Source organism: Epinephelus fuscoguttatus, linkage group LG10 (genome assembly GCF_011397635.1).
Source record: "Epinephelus fuscoguttatus linkage group LG10, E.fuscoguttatus.final_Chr_v1".
In the NCBI taxonomy this organism is placed as follows: Eukaryota; Metazoa; Chordata; class Actinopteri; order Perciformes; family Serranidae; genus Epinephelus; species Epinephelus fuscoguttatus.
The window spans coordinates 5,468,353-5,492,051 of NC_064761.1; the positions used below are offsets into that span (position 1 = coordinate 5,468,353).

The 23,699-nt window shown below is 41.2% G+C and overlaps 1 protein-coding gene across 1 annotated transcript in view; it reads left to right on the forward strand.

Moving 5' to 3' along the window:
* The window catches only part of LOC125895872 (inactive N-acetylated-alpha-linked acidic dipeptidase-like protein 2), a 791,425-nt gene that overhangs the window by 656,209 nt on the left and 111,517 nt on the right, over positions 1 to 23,699 (forward strand). The gene's annotated exons all lie outside the window — the stretch shown is intronic.

The following is a 23,699-nucleotide window of genomic DNA, read 5'->3' on the forward strand; positions in this document are numbered from 1 at the left end:
CACATGCCTTTGTGAGAAGGCTGCATTTGTTATTTTGATACTTTGGTAGGAAAATGTGGTGAAGATTTGGAATCTGCATCTGAATCTTCATCTGCACCCAAATGAAACACAACCAGTATATCACTGGGGAATACATATATTATAATGGTCTTGTAATAGGATTGATTGTGCAAAATTTCAAGTTGATCTGAACACTGAGCCATTGATTTTTTTCATGTTGCTGTAGCAATAACTGTAAGTGAAATGGCATCAGACAAATGCACATGACAAAGACCTTTTGGTGGGTCTTGCTTTATTACGTGGTCTTAACCAGACTGTCATCATTCACTGTTCATACTTACACCTAAAAAAGTAATGCAAATAAATTTGTATTTAACCCATGTAATTGTTGGCAAGGAGGCTGTGATCATGTGACCTATGAACTGCAGGCTGTTCTCCCTCATTTGATTGGAGTGGAGGAGGAAGTCAAGTGACGGAGTATGAAGAGCGACAAAGTCTGCATAGACAAGTGGTCTGGGTATTGGATCACTCAGACAAACATGAGTTTGACCCAGGAGACTGGGGTGTTTGTACACTGAGAAACCAAAAGTCAGCATTAAGTTACTTTAAAGCCACAGTGTGTGGGAATTTCTCCCATCTAACGCTGAAATCACATATTGCATTCAAACTGATAGCGCACTCTAGCGCCTCACTGTTTCAAACGCGTATTGCAACAACGGTAGCCACTGTGTACCAAAAAGCTATAATAACACGAATGAAATTATGTCATCCAATATTTCATAGAGTATTCATTCAGGCTCCAACACAGACACACTCAACGCGAGTTGACAAACCCCCTCCTCACCATGCTGGCTGTGTTTACAACGTAGGACTGTTGGAGCAGGTGTAAATCTAAACAAACCAATCACGTCTTGTCTTTTGACAACTGACAAGTGGCTCAACCTCTCACTCCTCATCCCTCTCCTTGCAACACTGCGCCGCTGACAGCTGTTAGCCGTTGTTAGCAGCGCTGCTACTACCCTGGCACCACTGCAGCATAACAAAGTCCCACTCTCTGAGCATAATGCAGGATCATGCATATGCAGCATCACGGGAGACAGAATCTTTGTCGCCAAGAAAGCGCAAAAGGGAATCAAAAAGGCAGCGTGACCAGCGAATTAAAAAAACAAGGGTCAACATCGGGGTAGCCTTTCCCAGGTAGAGAGAGCTGCTGAAGGAGAACGATAATGCAATCACAGGCCAATGCTGCTGTTAGCGCTAACAGCTAACAGCGGCTAACAACTAACAGCATTGCAGTGATGCGAGGAGAGGGATGAGGTGTGTGAGGTTGAGCCACTTGTCACTGTTAGCTGCTGTTAGCTAACAGCGGCGCTGGCCTGTGATTACATTATCTTTCACCTTCAGCAGCTCTCGTCACCTGGGAAAGGCTACCCCGATGTTGACTCTCGTTTTTTTTAAATTTGCCGGTCACGTTGCCTTTTTGATTCCCTTTTGTGCTTTTTTTGGTGAGAAGGATTCCGTCTCCCGTGATGTTGGGTTAGATACATGATCCTGCATTTTGCTCAAAGAGTGGGACTTTGTTTCAAATTTGCCGGGGTAGTAGCAATGCGCCTCTTGCTCCTCTCCTTCGGCTCCTCAGTCACGCAGTGCTGGCCTGGCTCTCAACAAAAACACTGAAGGCGGAGCTGTATGTCTCTCGCTGGCGGATGTATTCTCAAGATGGTGAAATGTTATGGAGCTACCCAGATAACTTGCCCGCACACTGTATAAACAAATCCAAAATTCTCCTTTCACGAGAATAAGTCATATTATTGGTGGAGGTAATAGTACACCAGTGATGACATATTTATGAATGCAGACATCGATTTTTGCCAATAAACAACTGAAAGTGTTACACAATGTCCCCGTACATTCCATAACATCAATTCATGCTATGTTACGTCAAGTACGTAACGTGACGCAACTGTTTGCCTTTGAGGACAAAGGACAATTTATCAACTTTATAAGTTGATAAATTGTCAGTTTGTTTTTACAGCTTGGTTTTGCTGCCAGGTAGCCTAAGATCAGTTACAAGAAAAGACTGTGGATATTGTTAAATATTAAATAAAAGTCAGTGCATTTCATCTTGTGCTTTCAGCCAGCTTTGACTTTTTTTTACAATTTCAACCAAAAGCATGATCTTTTCCTCACTTTGAAGAGGTGCTTTAAGTTGCCTAAATATAATCATAAAAACATGAATCATGCTTTCAGCAAGTGGATATTGTAGAGAAAACAGTGAATGTTTTGCAGATAAAAAACAAGAGGACAAAGCTGTGCCCGAAGATGAGGTGTCCAAACCCCATTTTGAGGTTATGTTGCCCATCAGGTATTTTTTTTTTTTGCAACATCCAGGCATTAACCCCAGATGGAGTCTGGAGCTGTAAGGTGTGAGGCTAGTTAGAACTAACACCGCAGAGCCTGGCCCTGGAAAATCAGTAAACAGAATCTCCCATGGGTTTTCCAACTCCGGTGGGGACCAGGTGGTGCATTTCAGTCCTTCCTTTGTGTTTACTTTCAAAGGTATCTCTTTTGTGTGTGTGACCAGGCTGTTGTTTCACTCGCTTCTCTCGGCTGTTGCTCCGGCATTGTGTTCAAATGATGCAGAATTATGATGATACAATGATCTGCTGTTTGGAGATGAATTCCAAGTTTCAACTGCAGTCATTCTGGGATTGTAGAAAAAGAAACTTTGTAGATTGAACTATATTTGTATGGTAATGATATATGATACTAATCAATAGTAGTCTTATCCCAGATATCTACTGTACCCGTTAGACACAGTTAGTGATGGCTAACTGCAGGCAGGGCACACTTTTCAACTGTTCATTTCTTCAGCTTATTTTACAAGCCTGACTGGCTGCCGCACCTCGCCATACACCCCTTCCTCCACCTCCACAGTTTAAAACCCACAGTTTTACAGTGAGGGAATCCAATTACATCCAGCACCTAGAAAGACAGGGAGAAAGAGAAAAAGATAGACAGAGGGGAGAGTGAAGAAGAAAAAAAAAAGAAAAAAAATCAATGACAATCCAACTGAGGTGGAACTAAGCTTGACAGTGCAGCTCCTTTCTATGCTTCGCACTCATTTTGTTTTTTTCCTGAAGCGATAAAAGTGAATGACTGTCTGGGTGTTTATTTCACATGAACTCACCACATTAACCTCTCCAACACTCTCAAGGATGTTTTGTTTCTTTATTCATTCTTTTTGTTTTATCCCTCTTCCCTTACTTCTGTTCTCTGCTCTGTCTCTCCTTGCAGGCTCTCATTAGCTCTCTCAGTCCCCTCTCACCGCTTTATCTCTCTCATGTGTTTGTGGCTGACTCCCTGTATAGTGTGTGTCAGTGATATCCACTGCTATTATAACAGATGTGGTTCACATTTGTCATATTTCAAAGGTAATTTTTATCATTACTGCTGTCCTGATTTTTAGTTTCTTGTAATAATCGAAATAATATGGTGGTGAAAACATCTTCACCAATTTAACAACATGGAAAATAGAGAAAACGCATGTAATCAATGTGATGCTTTTCATGCAGAATAACAAGAGGAGCTGCAATGTTGTACCCATCAGAGTATGAGACAGTAACAGTGAAACCTGCTTATTGATCCAAAATGACATGGTTAGGTTGAATCAACTTGGAACCTATTGAGGACTGTCTACTAAGGAGTACACTACTTGTATAAACTAGAATTACCGCCTTGCAGTTGTAAGCCTCCGCAAACCGGTGAAGTTGCAGTTACAGTTTCAATACATGTCTGTAAAAAAAAAAGAATGCTTCACATACATCTTCCCCCAGGCAGCACACAAGATCTATACAATCAGCACAGTTTCAAGGTGGACACACAAGATTACTGTCACCAATCGAGCATCTGTCCAAATGTCTCCCCTTCTGTTCCTGAGAAAATTGTTTTTGCAGAACCTAATCATGTCACAGTGGAGTTGGCCTTTGATCAATCAATCAATCAATCAATCAATCAATCAATCAATCAATCAATCAATCAGTCAATCAATCAATCAATCAATCAATCAATCAATTTTATTTATAAAGGCCATTATCACAAATCACAATTTGCCTCAGAGGGCTTTACAGCATATGGCATTCCTCTGTCCTTAGGACCCTCACAGCAGATAACTTTGATATAATGTATTCACCCCACAATTTTATCTTACTAGACATTTCTGTGACATTTTGTCTTGTATTTGTATAATTTTTGAGTCATGGCCAAAACATGTTTTGTGAGGTCACAGTGACCTTGACCCTTGACTTTCAACCACCAACTTCTAATCAGTTCATTTTTTAGTTGATGTGGGCATTTGTGCCAAATTTTGAGAAATTTCCTTAGGGTGTTCTCAAGATATTATGCTCACTAGAATAAGATGGACGAAAGGTCACAGTGACCTTGACCTTTGCCCTTTGATCACCAACATCTAGTTAATTGTTGAGTCCGAGTCAACATTTGTGGCAAAAAAATAAAAAATAAAAATTTCTAAAGGCAATGTTGAATTATTGCATTCACAAGAATGGGATGCAGAGACGGACAGCCCAAAAACAAAATGCTTCCAGATACAGCTACAGGCATAAAAATAAGACACACAACCTGTGAACCACCCACAGACCATATGTTTATTAAGTTAAAGGTTTTCACTAGGAAGGAAAGCTGCTGGGAGTTCTGAGACATATCAAGATCAAATCAAAGCATTTCACACTTGGTAAAGAAGCTCACCAGCAGGTTCACATGTAGGATGGGAAGTCAGGAAATGTATGATTTATGCAATGGGAAAGTGTAATAACACTCCCACTCTAAAAGAAAACCACATTATTACTGTCAATGTGTGGCACCAGTTTTCATGCTGTAACATTAGAGGTATGAAAGGAGAAAGAGACATGAGTGGATTTGTGGTCCAATGAGACACATAACTGTAATCTTGCAGCAGCAGTACTGATGGTGAAGTTTAGTAGAGAGATATTACAAGGAAATACAAAACCCAATAGTCTAGCAGCCAATTTTTTATATAAATTGGACACAAGAAATCAAATGGAAAGGTCATTGACATGCCACAATCATATGTCTTTGTATTGGTAAAAATTAAGCAAATGACATATTTTAGGCTCATAACAATGGAACTTCTGCTATTTTGTTTTCCACTTGTTTCCTGCAATAACCAAATGTAAGTAGTTAATTATCTTACATCAGTCTCAAGGTTAGAAATGAGGTTTGTGGCACCAAGATGAGTCAGTTTCAGGTTGGTAAGAAATCAAATTAGACCAGGTACCTGATGAAGTGTGAATAATGCTGTTGAGTGTTAAGTATTGGCAAATGTTATATAAGCTTTGGAGTTTCACAATCTTACTTATATTTAGTATCACAATTTTAAGTAGTTCTGAATATCAAATGTGAAGAACAAGTCCGCCATGTACCCACTGTACTTATGAGACAGAGCGCCAGGTCATTGGTCTTCACAGAGAAGAGGAGCATGAAAACAAATCGCCTGCGGTCCATGACAGACAACAAGAATACCGCTCTCTTGCCGAGATGACCCTTGTGGACCTTGTCTTGGTACTCCAGATAATGCCTGCTGCAGATTAACTCCACAGGTGAGCAGATAAACCATTGCCTGAGGAGCTTGACAGGTTTCCTACATTTTTCTTGTCTGGTGCTTGTGATTTTCAGTGTGAGAAGACTCATCGACATGTGCTTTCTATAGGATAGGACTTCTGCAGAGCATTGTCAAAGGCGAGTGGAACCTTCCCATTCAAATTTCTCTTTGTCCCACAGTCCATCAGATTCAGCAACTCTTGCAGCACCTCATACTGCGTGATGGGCTGGTTGATTGGCATCTAATAGTTGATGGTAGACTTTTTTATGAGGAGTCTGTTGCCCTTTTTAGATAGGAATTGTGCAAATTTGCAGGAAAGCCCAATCAGTCTTTTTTCAGCATTGGCAGCATAAAAACAAAATTGGGGAGTGCGGCAAAATGCCACCTACCTACTTTTGTTCATAAAGAATGCGCCTTTTTCGGGGCAATGGGGGGCGTGAGCAAGTGACAAAACGTGTAGCACAGCGTGTGACGTACACAGTGATGTGGGAGGGAAGCCACGGCTAGTCAGTCCTTTGGCAATTCTCATCACCGTCCCTGTCATCTGGCGGTTAATGGCTTCTTCATTTGCGAGGGCAAGGAGGGTGCACAATTCCTTGTCTCCCCAGTTGCTCATCTTTACAGTGTCTGTCAGCACACTTTTCCACTTTGTGTCAGTCCATCTCAGATGAGCTCGGGCCCAGAGAAGTTGGCAGTGTTTCTTGTTTATACTTTTACTTTGCATAGTAGAGTCTTACCTTGCATTCTTAGATGCAGCAACAAACTGTGTCTAATGATAATGGTTTTCCAAAGTGTTCCTGAACCCGTATAGTAATATCCTATACAATCATGTCGGTTTTTAATGCAGTACAGTCTGAGGGGTTAAAGGTCATTTAGGTGTCAGCCTCACCTCTTACATCCAAAGATTTCTCTGGATTCTCTGAATCTTTTGATGATATTATGGATTGTAGATTATGGAATCTTTAAATTCTTTGCATTTTATTTGGAATCTGGGTTGTAGATCAAAATGTCAAATATATGCGAATGATAAGGAACACCCATGCCTGCTCAGGATCCAGACATAGCACACTTGGAGACAGACCTTGAACACTTAGGGCTCTAGTTTCTTGGCGCTGCGCAGGGTGGCACAGGGTGGCGAACCCCGTGCAGAGCTAGTTTTGAGCAGCGCAACCCGAGGCACGCTCAGTTTGGTAGTTTGGCAGACCGAGGTGCGCTGAGATGGGTGTGGCGGCGCAGCAGGGGGAGGTGTCGACAGATCCAGCTTGGCGCAGTGACAGTTTCGTGCCAAAAGGCTTTGCCGAAGGTGCGCTAAAAGCTCGCCAGCTGAAACCAGGTCTACTGTCAGCGCAGGCAGAGCGCAGCCGGTGTAAGCCGAAGTTTGGCTGACCGGCGGACAGTGTGCACACGTCACCAAAACCTCACAGGCAGGTTTCCAGAATGTCAGGCACATTAACGATGCAATAAATACCCAAAAAACACTATTCAATGCAACTATCTGCAATCAGCACGTAAATGTATCTCTGTATCGACTGTCCCGTCACATCTGATGTCAGATCAAAGGGGACTGGCACTGTTTGGCACGTTTGGCACACGTAATGGAAACCCAACCTGATTTGATTAACACAGCTGCAAACTAATGAGTTCACATCCCTCTCAGCCAACCACAAACAGCCACAGCATCAGATAGGGAGTATATATTCAGCATCTGTCACCTTAGAAAAGTCAAAAGAAAAGAAACAGAGTGAGACTGCGAGAGAGAAAGAGAGAGCGCGTGCGCACATGAGAGAAACGCATCATTGATTTACAGTTGTGGTGACCTCCTCCCAGGCTACCTTTGCATCATCAGCCCGTGGAGGTCTGCTCGCAGTTCCGTATATTCGGACACTGTGAGCTTGGACCTCCCGGACCAAAACATCAGTTTCCTCCTGGGAGAAGTTTGGCCATCTGACGAGGAGAGGGGCTCATTTGATTGGTGTGATGTGTGTAAAACCCACTCCACACCTTCTCTTCTCCCTCTTTCCGACTTGCGCAGGTAGGAGGGACAGAGGTGCGCCTCCGCCTCACCCGGTCTGCGAAACTAGAGGCCTCTGTCATTCTCAGCAGGAGGGATGAAGGATCCATTTGTAGGAAACTTGGAGCCCACTCTGATGGTAATGTTTAGCAGAGGGATGGTCCTAGGTGTATCCAGCTTCAGACATAGGTCAATGGTCTTGTCATATCTAGGAAATGTCTGCTGTTGACTGTTTGTGGCACCAGGCTTTGCCTCCTGGACCATATGCTGCCAGCACTGTTAACTATGTTTGAGACATGGACGTGAGTTGTGATTTTGTTGAGGCTGTCCTACTTGTTGTGGAGATCATCATTCCCATTCCCTGTGATGATGGAAGTAGAAAGGAAGGTCAGCATTTCTATATGGTCTTGGCCACAGTGGTCTCCAGCTCCAACACAAAATCATATGACTCGGAGTGGCCCACTTTAAAAATGTGCTGATTGTATGGGGTTTTTTTGTACTACTGCGGAGAATATGTGTGTGAAGCATCCATGTTTTGACAGACGTGGACATAAACTGTAACTATGACGTAACTGCTCCATGGAGGTATACATCCATGAGGCTGTAATTCTAGTTTACAGTGTAATGCAAAGAATTGTCCTGCTGAATGGACACAACTGAGGGAAGAAACTCCACTCTGTAACAGCACAGTACAGTTATGAATGTTTTTCCCCCAACAATTACAACCGAGTGGTACATTTTCTAATAAAACAATCTAGCTGATTGTGTCACATCAGTTTCAGGAGTCACATTTGCCCAAATGCACTTTGGTTCATACAATATCTAAACTCAGTTTTAAGAACTTGAGCTTGATCAGGACATCTCACCATACTGCCATCTAATTAAAACTTCCATCTGGTCAAAAATAAGAAATTCAACATGTGATTTGAATATCTACTAACCACTACTAACATCCTCTTGTTAAAAATCTGCCAGGTTACACCTCTAATCTATAAAAATGTATCCTTTCCAGAACAACACATTGTCTCAGGTAGTGTAGTCTCTGCTGTGAGAAAAATGCTGTAGATTTCTCTCATGCTGGTTTTGAAGTATCTTCACCTCCCCGTTCTCTCAGCTCTTACTTTCATCACTTGTCATGAGGGCTCTCTGTAGAGATACTGTCTAGCCTATAAACAATACATTAATGCTTTCAGACACTACCAGTGCCATTTTATCAAAAGAATACCTCAAAGATCCCTTTTCAGTCTTTTAGTGTAGACCCAAGGATGTGAGGGTTTACAGAGAAGGTAAAATAAACAGTCATATCAAGGTGCACTTGTGGCATTTTCAAGGAATATGAATGAGAGTAATTTATGGGAAGCATTTCAAGATGAAGAAAAGTTACGTATAAATTAACATTTAGTTGTCCAATCAGACTTTGAATTTTGAACAATGGATAAATTGATGTTGTCCCTTGACCTCCTCTGTCTGAGTGCTGTAAGGCTCCACAAGTCACAGCATAATTACCCACGATAGTGTGAAGGTAGTGTGTCAAGTTACTTGTCTTTTCTCTCTAGAGGTCAAACGTGATAGTTTGTAATTTGGGGTGGTAAGGGAGAAATATTAAGATTTTGTATTTTTTGCAATAGTGTAGCGCAAGAAAGTAATATCTGACCCATGGTTAGGCTGTGTAGTTTGCACGAGAGAGCGTACAGAATGGAGGGCATCACATTATCCTACAATGCAGCTAACAAGGATGCTGTCAAGCATGAATGTTAATAACTACAGTTTTATAACCATCTTTCAGGATATTTTCTGTAAATTTCTCTCTTTCTTTTTTGAACCCACATAGGAGTGATGAGTTGACTAACATAACTCAGAGACAAGCACAAACTCAATATTTCCACCATTCTTTTCTACAGCAAGTGTTGTTGCCATAACTTCCACCTCCTGTCAATGCCAGATTCCCATTGGATGTGTGTTGTGTAGGTTAGCCTATTTGGGTCAAAGTAGTTTTATTTCATTGAGTTGTGGCTGTAAAACCTGCTGGAAAATGAGTGTGCTGCTATGGCTTTCACTGCTGCCGGAGAGAGTGCAGCTGTTTTTGGTTCTGGAAATAATAGCATTGCATTGTCCAACATGCGCTTCTGGTGTTAATGCCCTGAAGGGCATTTTCAGTGAGGTTGTTAGGTCAGTACTAGACTTTTATTGGCAGTGTTTTCATCGGCCTAAAGGAACCAGACTAAGCAAGAAAACAGACTAAAGTTCATTTAATCACCAAAAAGTGTAGTTGCAGACAGCTTGATGAGGGTTTGATACACTGCTACAGTAACAATGTCTAAGAAGGAAGGATTCTGGGTTCGAAGCCACAGGCTGGTTTGCTTGGGCCTGTGGGCCCTTCTGTGGAGTTTGCATGTTCTCCTCATGTCTGCATGTTTTTTGTTTTTTGGTTTTTTTTTGTTTGTTTTGTTTTTTTTTGTTTCAGAAAAGCATCAATATCTGTATCAGGACTTAAACTTTAGCCCTGCACTGCTGCAACAAATCTTGGACACAGATCCAGTCCTTACCCGTCATTTTACAGACTCTCATTCGTGGTATATAAAAGAAATCCTAATCTATGCAATAAATTGGAAACAGCTATTATATTGCCTCATCTTGAAAGACTCTCCTGGCTCTCCTTAAACCAGCCCTGTGCACAAAGACATCATTGAAAAAAGTACACACAGACAACCTAAGACATCAGGGGAAAATCAAATGCAACACAGGCAAGATTATTTACGTCTTAAATGCCAAAAGGTTCTTCAAAGTCAACTGAAATCCAGTTTCTTTCCTCAGTGTAGGTTCCAGGATATTGATCAGTTAGGTTTTTCTCAAGGGCCTGATGATGACGAGAGAGTGGGGCAGAAAAGGTTGATTTTGATCTGTTCTTCAGGATGGAAGGACTGTCTCCAGAAATGATGTTTATATACAACGAATGTGAAACAGCAAATACGCTTGAGGAAAACGTAATGCCAAGCAAATCATGTTTTCTTATATGTCCACCCATACCCACTAATCGCCACGGTCTCAGAACATATGCTGATACCTACTGGTTTTGAACTGCTTGTGGAAATAATGAACATGTAAAAGTCTGTCGTTTCTTGTTGTTGTCTGTTTTCTCTCTTTAGAGCATGCCATGTGAAATTACTTTTCTCTGAGTTACTCATTTTTTTGAGTATTGGCTCTTGTCCCATCTGTCCCGTGTCTATGTGTATCTCACTCACCTGGGGTGCCATGCTTATTGGAATGCACAGATTTTAAAGGCTGAGAAGCATCACGTGAGATGAAAGCATGCAGTTGGTCTGTGAGTTTTTTGATTGCTGAACCAGTGCTACAAATGCTGTGCCAGTTAAAACAGAAATGCTCAGTCAAAATTGAATTATTCTTAATAATTTACTGGTTAGAAGTCTGGATCTGGATTGGAAGGCGCCTGGGTCTGGACCCAGGGGATGGAGAGAGATGGCAGGTTAACAATATAAAATATTTTATTTTCTGTGTTTCAGTTTGGATTTGAGTGAGTATGTCATAGTGAGTATGTCTTACATAAGTAAGAGTCTGTTCTTAATTTAAAGCTCTGTTTTTGCTCTCTACTTTTCCATCTCAGGAACACGCCTTGTGAAATTACTTTTCTCTGACTCACTTTCTCACACTCAAAGAAATGTTGTCTCTGAGCATATTCCAGGCAGCGATTAAGGTGTCACCACAACATAATTATAGCAACATAATTATAGAAACAGTCTAGTAATACAAACATGTAATTTTTCAGTGACAGTGTTGTTCAGGAAAACGACAACCTTCCTGTCTTTAGGAGGGATTTTATATGAATGTCTTGTAGTGAAATAAATGCAATGGTGATGTATATGTTTTATGATGGCTTTATATGCTTCCTCACTCATATTTATATTTTATTAGTTATCACATAAAACTGTATTTGGTTCCAAAGGAAACATGTTTTAACACAAATAATTTCCTGACCAGCATTTATGTAACACTGGCCAAACATTCTGATGTGTGTCCGTTAAACAGCACCCCATATTGTTACTGACTGTGACTATAAGAGAACGAAAACAGAGAACAAAACAAAGCCCAACGATGCCAGTGTTAGGCCTTCTATTCCTGTGTGGCTCAACCGTCTAAAATATAATAATTATGTTGTATGATAAAAATGAGGCTCAGAAGCCAGAGCCAGCTAAAAGGCAGTGCTAATGCAGCTACAAGGATACATAGGCGTACATTTCAGTACAAAGGCTTGACCCAAAGTTCTCATGGTCAAGAGATGATGCTATTGCAAGTTCAGACCAATGCAGGATAAATGCTTACATTCATTGTGTTCTCTGGAGGGAAAGTACCCACTAGATTTACAGCGCAGGGTAACACAGGGATCTATGAAGGAATTATTGTAGCATTCCTAAACAAATGGATATATCTGAGTGTATTTTCCCAAGGACATCTAGTTTGAAAGTGGACAATCCTGAGTGATGACTGGATGAGTGAATGACTGTCCTTCATGCTCGAGAGGCACTTCACCTTTGATGTTTATCAGGAAGGCTAACACTGACTGAATGTTTTTCTGTGCTTCTGTGTCAGATAGAGAAAGAGGGGGAGACAGTGCAGTGTGTTACTGTTTCATTTTGTTGCAGTTAATGTGAATAGTTGGAGTTTTCTCCACGCTTTTATATATTTGCAGAGAAAATATTTTGACGAAGAAGATTACATTGCAGTGTTCAAATACGAAGACTGTGCTGGAAGATAAACAAGTTGCCAAAAAGGTATTTACAATCTTTTCAAAATGGCAGCAGGTAGCATAAAAGCAGTCACCACTTTCTTAGTGTTTGGACTGCTCAGAATTTTGTAAGAAACTTAGGAATCCTGTTGACATCAGCCCACTCCTAAACCTTTATAGATCTGGAAAAAATGATGCAAACAATGCTGATCTGTTAGGCCAACAAAAGAACCAAGCCATAAACAGCATTGGCCATGGGATACCCACTCTAGCTGTGACAGTCATTTGTCCACCAGTGTTAATACTTAGACTGTAGATCCAAACAACTCCCAGGTGCCACTAAGAGCTGATAGGAGCTGAGCCAAAAAATCTCCACTGCACCTGAAAAGATGATGAGCAGCGTTGTTTTTGTCATATGTGATACAGTGTGTGCAGTGAAATGCAGAGTGGGATACTCATAAGGCTTTGCAGTAAAGAACAGGAATTAGACTAGAGTGGAATAAGAGTAACAACATATATAAATGGTAAAAATTCAACAGTTACATGATATTTGAATTTTATTTTGGCCCAGTGTGTAGGTGGGCTGTGCAGTCATTCTATATCAATTTAAATGTACATTATTATGATTGTCAGGTGAACTGCAATCAAATTCTGCACTTGTGCAAAACATTTAAAGTGTGCAAGGTGGTACAACAATGTGTTCTCATCCCAACTGATCAAATATTGTCACTTTGTATGTGGACTTTCATGTATACATATGACACAATAGGTATCCTCCTGCATCTGTTGTTGACATTCCAGGATGCTGTGTCACTTGTTACATGCATTGTGTCTTTTTAAAATGCAGTTTTGTTTTCACAGAGAATGTACAGTTTCTGCATGTTAAATAGCCTTTTTTCCAAAATAAATGTACAACACTGGTCAAACGTATTTAGTTTTTTTTCCCCCTGTGCAACAAAAACATGTGGTTCGGTTTAGAAAAAAAAACATCATGGCTTGTGATGTCATGTGACAAATAAAGGCTGCACAAACATAAAGTGTGGTCACCTAAAGCAGTCTGACTCTCAAGGAATGTTTCTCAGTGCGTTTCTACACCCACAACTGCCAGTGGGATCAGATGGATTTTACACAGCAGATTAAATGTATCCATCCACCATCTTATCTCAGCACACCTTGGGCAGGATGCATATTTCCAGACACCTACAGACAATTTAGATTCTCTAGTTTACTGAAGCTGCATGTCTTCTGGCTGCAGCAGGAACCCAGAGCATCCACAGGAAGTGCGTACAATCAGAGAGAGAGCATGCAAACTCCACAAAGAAAAGGAAAGCTAGCCAGCAAATTAGAACCTGAGAACTTTATTGCTGTAAGGTGACTGTGCTAACCACTGAGTTAGCACAGTCACCTAATTATAAAATATTTAACCCTATTCATTTTTAGAAATATCCCTCAACACTGACAGAAATCATAGAAGGTGTGATGAACTCAAAATGAGAAGCTGTGATGTCCTCAAGCTGGAACATGTGAACTCTTGTTCATTCCCTACCGTCTCATTAGTACAAACTTTTTTGACTTTATAGTGCAGACCAGTGGATGTTGCACAGCACGCAGGTGTTGTCATAGTAAAATGTTTTGTGATGTTGAAGATTTTTTTCCAAAAGACTGCCATTTTCATTTAGCTGTTACAATTAGATAACCAAATCATTGCTTTGATAAAAATTCATCATGGCATTTTTGTCAAATTATGATCATTAAAAAAAACCCAGGAAGAGAGAGCAAGAGCAAGCCCAGGATCAAGGCACAGACGGTCTGGACTGTGAAAGATGAAGTGAGGGGGTTGATAGCAGTACAAAGGGCTCTAAGTACATAGTGAATGGAACTGGTGTCTTTGATCCTGGCTATCTCTCTCTTTGTTTTAGGGCTTTAGCTCGCCAAAACCCTTCATCTTAGTCCTGTGAAGTACAGAGCAGAGTGCTTGATTTGGCCTGCTGCTTAGCACCACGTATCCATGGCTAATGGCACTGAATCAGCAGGTGGATGCGGTGGAGTGTTGCTGTACAGGATGTGTGTGTGCTTGCATTCAGCAGTACTCTCCAGCATTTCTTAAATCTTGCTGATCCAACTGCTACAACTTCTGAACAGTGTTTTGCTCACTGTTGGGGCATAACCTCTTTCTAGTATGTAGTATGTTCATGGGAGATACTCCCAGTAAAACTGCACTAACTGATTGTTTGGCCATTTGGGAAAGCAGAGATAAGCTGTGGCTACAACATTTAATTTTATATGGCCAGCTTAATAGTTAGGGAGCACCTTTATCTTTCATTAGGAGTCATGTCTGTGTACACCAAGTAAATGTATGTTCAGCATTCTCTGTCTTTTAGCTCTGAATTTGTTCTCCACCACCTCCTTAAGAAAATATTTGGCTCTTTGGCTGCTAAATGCTCCACTATCTATGGCTGTCTATTGTTTGGTGTTGAGCAGGTACTGTAAAAAGGGGTTTTAGAGCTGAAAGTAGCTGCTCTGCTGTCAGACAATGATGCAATGAAAGCTGTGAGAGTGAAACAAAACTGTAAAGTTGTGGGCTGGACAGCTACAGTGTGTTGAAACTTTGTAAAGCCGAGGGAAGCTGTGGACTCAGCTGATAACTTTCTGTAGGGTCATCACTTTTCAACTTTTCACATTGTCACAATTTTCATTATAAACATCGTCATTGGCATTATTGTAAACATATCAATTATAACTACTTTAAATAACAAGAGGGGTTGATACAACTTCTTCATGCTACCAAACATCTGATTGAAAAGAGTGAGGTTTGATTTCTGCTGGAAACAAAATTCATAGGCTACTGAAAACTGTTCTCCAAAGTAAGATATGATATGAAAAACATCTTGGTATTTCCTGAAGTTGCTGCTTCTCTCTGCTTTGCTGTTTCCTGGACATTGTGTGCTTTTCAGTTTCTCCTATCTTTCACAGAAACATACACACACACACAGTGAGTTTTGAGATTTAAAAAGACGGAAATATTTTAACAAGCTGGTCCAAAGAATTCTGCTGTATCAATCAATCAATCAATCAATCAATCAATTTTATTTATAAAGCCCAATATCACAAATCACAATTTGCCTCACAGGGCTTTAGAGCATACGACATCCCTCTGTCCTTATGACCCTCACAGCGGATAAGGAAAAACTCCCCAAAAAAACCCTTTAACGGGGAAAAAAAACGGTAGAAACCTCAGGAAGAGCAACTGAGGAGGGATCCCTCTTCCAGGACGGACAGACGTGCAATAGATGTCGTACAGAACAGATCAACATGATAAATTAACAGTAATCCATATGACACACACAGAGAGAGAGAGAGAGAGAGAGAGAGAGAGAGAGAGAGAGAGAGATATGCAGGTAATGACAGTATCTTACAACAACATTAATGAAAGTAATAATATTATAGTTATAGTTCTGGTTACTGTGGTACAATATGTTGAAAGTATGTATTAATACCTGGCAGTATACATGTGTGACAATAGTCATATGTGTATAATAACAGAAGAAGTATGACTAATGACTAATGATGGCAGCAGCAGCAGGAGGCATCTGGCGGGACCACGGCAGCAGCACAACCACACACGTCACGCTGTCCAGGCACCGCTGTGATATGAGTTAATCTGAGAGACAGTGGAGCACAAAGGCCCGGAGAAGAAGCCGAGTTAGTGACATCCAGAATGGCCAGGTTAGCTAGATGCAGTAATATGATTCGAGAGAGAGAGAGAGAGAGAAGGGGCCGGTGTATTATAGAGGGGTCCTCCGGCAGACTAGGCCTAAGTCAGCCTAACTAAGGGGCTGGTACAGGACAAGCCTGAGCCAGCCCTAACTATAAGCTTTATCAAAGAGGAAAGTCTTAAGTCTAGTCTTAAATGTGGAGACGGTGTCTGCCTCCCGGACCGTAACAGGAAGATGATTCCACAGGAGAGGAGCCTGATAGCTAAAGGCTCTGGCTCCTGATCTACTTTTGGAGACTTTAGGGACCACGAGTAACCCTGCATTCTCGGAGCGCAGTGTTCTGGTGGGATAATATGGCACTATGAGCTCTCTAAGATATGACGGAGCTTGACCATTTAGAGCTTTATAAGTTAACAGTAGGATTTTAAATTCAATTCTGGATTTTACAGGGAGCCAGTGCAGAGAAGCTAAAACAGGAGAGATATGATCGCTGCATTCTGAATTAGCTGGAGCGTTTTTAAGGACTTACTAGAGCTACCTGATAATAGAGAGTTACAATAATCCAGCCTTGAGGTAACAAAAGCGTGGACCAATTTTTCTGCATCTTTTCGGGTCAGGATAGGCCTAATTTTCGCAATATTACGCAGATGAAAAAATGCAGTCCGTGAGGTTTGTTTTAAATGAGAATTAAAAGACAAATCTTGATCAAATGTTACCGAGGTTTCTTACGGTAGTGGCAGGGGCCAGAGCAATGCCATCTAGAGAAACTATGTCATCAGATAAAGAGTCTCTGAGTTGTTTGGGGCCAAGAACAATAACTTCAGTTTTGTCTGAATTTAACATCAGGAAATTGGTGCTCATCCAAGTTTTTATGTCCTTAAGACAATTATGGAGTTTAGTTAATTGATTGCTTTCTTCTGGCTTCATTGATAAATACAACTGAGTATCATCTGCATAACAATGGCAATTTATAGAGTGATTTCTAATGATGTTACCTAAAGGAAGCATATATAGAGTAAACAGGATTGGTCCGAGCACAGAACTCATGGAACTCCAAAACAAACTTTAGTACGTAAGGATGGTTCATTGCGAACGTCAACAAATTGAAAACGATCAGATAAATAAGATTTAAACCAGCTTAGTGCTGAACCTTTTAAGCCAATTAAGTGATCCAGTCTCTGCAGCAGAATTTGATGGTCAATTGTGTCAAACGCCGCACTAAGATCTAATAAAACAAGTACAGAGACGAGTCCTTTGTCTGAAGCAATCAGAAGGTCATTTGTAATTTTAACTAGAGCTGTCTCAGTGCTATGATGCACTCTAAATCCTGACTGAAATTCCTCAAATAAATTATTATCCTGGAGAAAATCACACAGCTGGTCTGCGACTACTTTCTCAAGGATCTTTGACATAAAGGGAAGATTAGATATTGGTCTATAGTTGGCTAACACCTCTGGATCCAGGGTGGGCTTTTTTAGTAGAGGTTTAATTACAGCTATCTTAAAAGACTGTGGTACATAGCCTGTTAATAAGGATATATTGATCATATCTAATATATGAGTGTTAACTAAAGGAAAGACCTCCTTAAGTAGCCTAGTTGGGATGGGGTCTAAGAGACACGTTGATGATTTAGATGAAGAAATCACTGCAGTCAATTCTTGAAGAGAAATTGGGGAGAAGCAATCTAAATATATATTAGATTTTACAGCTGTGTTTGAGGTTAGATAGGTACTATCTGAGGGCAGGAGGTCATGAATTTTGCCTCTAATAGTTAGAATTTTGTCATTAAAAAAGCTCATAAAATCATTACTGCTAAGGGCTAAGGGAATACAAGGCTCAATAGAGCTTTGACTCTCAGTCAGCCTGGCTACAGTGCTGAAAAGAAACCTGGGGTTGTTCTTATTGTCTTCTATTAATGCTGAGTAATAGTTTGCTCTGGCATGGAGGCCCTCTTATAAGTTTTGAGACTGTCTGTCCAGATTAAACGAGATTCTTCCAGTTTGGTTCCTTTCAAATTTTCGCGATATTTGTTTTAACTTACGGGTTTGACAGTTATACCAAGGAGCGAACTTTCTTTGCTTTTTTAACTTCTTTTTAAGAGGAGCTACAGAGTCGAGCGTTGTTCGTAGTGAGCCTACAGTGCTATCAACAAAATGATCAATTCGGGAGAGGTTAAAGTCGGCACGGGAAACCTCTGTTACTGAAGGTATTGGTATTGAATTTAACGACCAAGTAATCTTTTCCTTAAGTTTTGCGACAGCACTATCTGATAAACATCTAGTATAGTAACTGTTGCTGAGTGGCATCTAATCGAGTAAAAAGAAATCAAAAATAATCAGATAATGATCCGATAGCGAGGGATTCTGTGGAAAGACTTTTAGGTTATCAATTTCAATTCCATACGTCAGAACTAGATCGAGGGTATGGTTAAAACAGTGAGTGGGTTGATGTACACCCTGACTGAAGCCAATGGAGTCTAATAATGAGATAAACGCGGTAGCCCGGAGTCATTATCAACGCCGACATGAATGTTAAAATCGCCTACAATAATAACTTTATCTGATTTAAGAACTAAACTGGATAAAAACTCTGAGAATTCAGATAAAAATTCAGAATACGGGCCAGGAGCACGGTACACTATAACAAATAAAAGTGGCTGCGAGGTTTTCCAGGTCAGATGTAAAAGACTAAGAACGAGGCTTTCAAATGAATTATAATCTAGTTTAGGTTTAGGACTGATTAACAGACTAGAGTTAAAAATGGCTGCAACTCCCCCTCCTCGGCCGCTGCCTCGAGGAATGTGGGTATTATTATGACTGGGAGGAGTGGACTCATTTAGACTGACATATTCATCTTGACACAGCCATGTTTCAGTGAGACTGAGTAAATCAATATGATTATCTGATATTAATTCGCTTTACTAACACTGCTTTAGACGATAGAGACCTGATATTTAACAGTCCGCATTTAATTCTCCTGTTTTGTCTTTCTGTCACAGAAGAGGTTTTAATTTTTATGAGGTTGTTATGCACAACTCCTCTTTGTTTAATTTTAGATTTAGATAATTTAGGCGGTCGGGGGACAGACACCGTTTGTATAAAACTATTAAAACTATGGCTGGGTAACTGAACTAGAAGCTCAGGGAGGCGTTTAGGACTGCGTCTCCGAGTCCTGGTCTCAACTCTGGGTTGTCAGGGATTTAAATTACTAATAAAGTTTGCCAGGTTCCTAGAAATGAGAGCAGCTCCATCCAAAGTGGGATGAATGCCGTCTCTCCTAATAAGACCAGGTTTTCCCCAGAAAGTTTGCCAATTATTAACAAAACCCACATCATTTGCTGGACACCACCTGGACAGCCAGCGGTTAAGTGATGACATGCGGCTAAACATGTCATCACTGGTCAGATTTGGGAGAGGTCCAGAGAAAACTACGGAGTCCGACATCGTTTTTGCGTATTCACACACCGAAGCAATATTAATTTTAGTGACCTCCGATTGGCGTAACCGGGTGTCATTGCCGCTGACGTGAATAACAATCTTACTGAATCTACGTTTAGCTTTAGCCAGCAGTTTTAAATTTGATTCAGTGTCGCCCGCTCTGGCCCCAGGGATACATTTGACTATGGCCGGTGGTGTTGCTAACTTCACGTTTCTCAGAATAGAGCTGCCAATAACCAGAGTTTTATCCTCAGCGGGTGTGTCGCTGAGTGGGGAAAAGCGGTTGGAAACGTGAACAGGCTGGTGGTGAGCCGTGGGCTTCGGCTTGGAGCTGTGCTTCTGGCGGACCGTGACCCAACCTCCCGGCTGAACGGGAGTTACCGGAGGACAGTTAGCAGAGGCTAAGGCTATGCTATGTGGCTCCGCACCGGCTACAGGGGGCTGGCTAACTACCGCAGCTGCTGAATGGTTTTCCATGGTGCGGAGCCGCGCTTCTAATTCACTAAGCCTCGCCTCCAACGCAGCAAATAAGCTACACTTGTTACAATTACCACTGTCGCTAAAGGAGGCAGAGGCATAACTGAACATTTGACACACCGAGCAGGAAAGGGCAGGAGAAGGAGAAGTCATGGCTAAGCTAATGTAGCTAACAAGGCTAAGAGCGTGCAAACAACAGCTAAGAGATTAGCGAGAAAGTCGTGGAAAGGAGGAGAGCTATAGGTGCTTAAACAGAACCAGTGTGGGTTATGACTTGAAGTAGATGTTAAAGCAACTGAGGTGAGAAAGCAGGCAAGTGGAATTCACCAGAGCAGTACAGAGACGCTGTCACAGAAACACCGGAAATGACACAACTCGCTTACCGCAATACGTCAGCACGTCAGCCTATATCAAGACCATATAGAGAGCTGAATTCCTGATGTGAGGACTGGGCTAGCTGATGTCACTCTAACATCTGTAATGCTTGCGTAAAAAAGAGTTAACTTTCTGTGTTTTATGACAAATGAATACTTATGACTGCACTTAGAACTTGAAACCTATTTAATTAGTCGGTCTGTAGTTGACTTGTACGTGGAATCACCATATTCTTTAATTCGATGATGTTCAACATGTGACGATGTAGTGGTTATGGGAAATGGTGTTCATAAAAGGCAGCTAAAAATTAAACATTAAATCAAAACAATATTTCATTAAGCCTCACTAATAACAAGTAAAGTCTCCAGACATATTTGTTCCGACCAGCCTGTTCTCGTCCCTAGGTCGTCAAATACCAACTCTTTGGCATGCCCCTGATTTACAAAGTTTCAGCTCATTGTTTAACTGTCCAGCCCACAACTTTACTGTTTCATTTTACTCTCATGGCTCTCCTTAGCCCCTTTTACACTGCCAGATTTTCGGCGAATGTTGGGCCATTTTGCCAGCAAGCTGCGATTAGACACACAGAGCCGGATTGGCGAGTTGATCCAAGGTGCCCAATTTTCCGCCTCATAGGGTAGTCATATTTTCGGTTTTTGGTTTTTGGTTTTAAAAGAACGAGGCGCCCTTCCAACGGGAGGGGCTGTTGATGACTTGTGGGAAGAGCTATTGATGACACCGCACGTGCAATCCACTGGCAGTGGATAAACAGGAAACAGCTGATAGCAGGAATGAGCAGCTAGTACTAGTAGCAAGAGGGAAACGCAAACCTGACAGACACTGTAAAGATGAGCAACTGAGGAGACGAAGAATTGCGCACCCCTTCTTTTCCTCGTAAATGAAGAGGCCATTAACCGTCAAATGACGGGGACTGTGAAGGACAGGCCGACTTACGAGAGAATCAACTGACTAGCCGCGGCTTTCCTTGGAGCAAGGCTATTTACGTCACGCTGAGCTTCATGTTTTGTTACTTGCTCACGCCCCCCATTGCCCAGAAAAAGGCGCATTCTGTATAAACAAAAGTAGGTAGGCGGCATTTTGCTGCACTCCCCGATTTTGTTTTTATACTGCCAATGCTGAAAGAAGACTGATTGGGCTTTCCTGCAACTTTGCACAATTCTGTTTAAAAAGGGCTATTGTGTCATTGTCTGATGCAGTAGGCAGCTACTTTCAGCTTTAAAAATCCACTTCACGCTACCTGCTCAGTGCTGAACAACAGAAGGATAAACAAAGTGGAGCATTTAGCAAATAAAGAGCTACATATTTCCTGTGGTGCTTTGTCATGGCATGTAATATCAATGCCAAAGGCAACCTTTAGCATCTTAATTGAATGCAGTGGGCTTTCAGCTAACTCTGGTGTAACCCATCTGTAGCAATGCTTTATGCTTAGTGCAGCTAATGTAGTATAAAGAGCAAGAAAGTCCACGTAGGATGGGAAGAAGGGAAGGTGAATGGGTCAAACAAAACTGGGAGACCACAGTTTGTGCCCCGGTTTTTTTCTAGCGCTGTCCCCTAATAGTTGACCAAACATTAGTTGAAGTCAAGAAAGGTCATTAGTCGGCAAGATTTCATTGGTGGCTTAGTTGAAAAAAACAAAAACAAAAACGTGAAACTCTACTTGGAGCTGTGCCTTGTCAAAATCAATCAAAACCTATATGACTGGACCATGCAGGACTTTAATTTGAAAGGACAGACACAGTCACTTTACAAACCAGTCACAGCCGACAGATATCTTTCCCTTCTTCCGTAAATATTCAGTCTGACAAATATGGAAAAGTTGATCATTTTAGTTCAGGGCTACCCAGAGCTTTATATCTCTCCCATAGATGTTAGGCCCACACGTTTAAAAACAACGCCTCGTAGAAGATCAGCTCTGCACTCAGGTTTTCAGGTAAATAGGCTGTACAATGGTTGTTAAGGTTGTTTGGTCATCTTTCAACCACATTTGTGTACATGTTAGTGGGTATCTGCATCATCATGGTCCTGATTTTAAACCGTTCATCACATGACAAGTACTTGCAGAGAAACACAGCTTGACCACAGAGACCAACAGCTGCAGAAATCTCCTGGGTTCAAACAGCACTGTGAGATTTAAATTCTTCTCTTCTGAATGTAGGCGGTGAGGCTCTTTTTGGGGAACGCTGCACATATTCAGCTTGACATCCACAACAGGGGCATATTTTGAGGCAGATGTTGCGCTCAATAATTCACATATTTATTCAGAGGCAGCACGCAAAGAGGCTTCATAAAAACTTTCTGCTTGTGCCCTCTTGAAATGCGTAAATATGTGAATTATTAAGTTAAACCTCTATTCCCCATATGTGCCCACACTGCTGCTGCCATATTGCCTGGCTAAGATTGTTGGTTAGGTGCAGCCCACATTTAGCTGCTTTTCCTGGCTGAGGTACTTAACTGTTTGTTCAGATCAAAGTGTTTTTCCTCCAGTAAGCTGAAAAAGTTTTGGTTATCCATTTCTGTGCAACATGCTGTAAAAGCATACACTGTGTAAAATAATGGACGTAGGTACTGTGACGTTACGCAATGGTTTGTGGACTCCCATCTTGAAGCCTTAAGTTCTGCGTTTAGACTGTCGCCATCATGTTTTTTTGAAGCCAGAAGTGACCATATTTAGAGGAGAGAGTGGAGCTGACTAAAAAGCCATGGGCACTATCTGCAGACTGCCTGTCACTCAAAGTAGAACCGCCCTAAATGATAGGTTACTTTAAGCCTTAATAAAACGTAAATGAGTGGGTTATATGATGGAAGTAATTATTTATGGAGACCAGGGCGTTTTTTTCTTCCAGGCTGTAAATGTGTTTATTTCTGCTGTGAAGTTCAACATTTTAACCTGAGGGTCTACAGGGATTGGGTCACTTCTGGAGCCAGCCTCAAGTGGACATTTAAAGAACTTTGGCGCACTTCTACATTGTTTTCATTTTTTAGCCTTGAGGTTGCTGCTTGTATGTAACACCCTGCTAATCACAGTTCTCCTTAATTTAAACTCAACTCTGAGAAGGGTTAATTCTAATTTCTTTACAGTAGGAAACCCACATTACAAACCACAGATAAGAAATTTTGTGTCATCTCAACCCGGTTTTATTTCTAAATTGTGAAATACAGACACTTTGTCATACCCCTCAGTGTCTAATGTCGATTCACAGGACACCCTGTAGCATCTCTATGTGATGCTGAACTGAAACACATTGTAAAAAAACTACTTGGGTTGGTTTAGAAAAAAGATCAT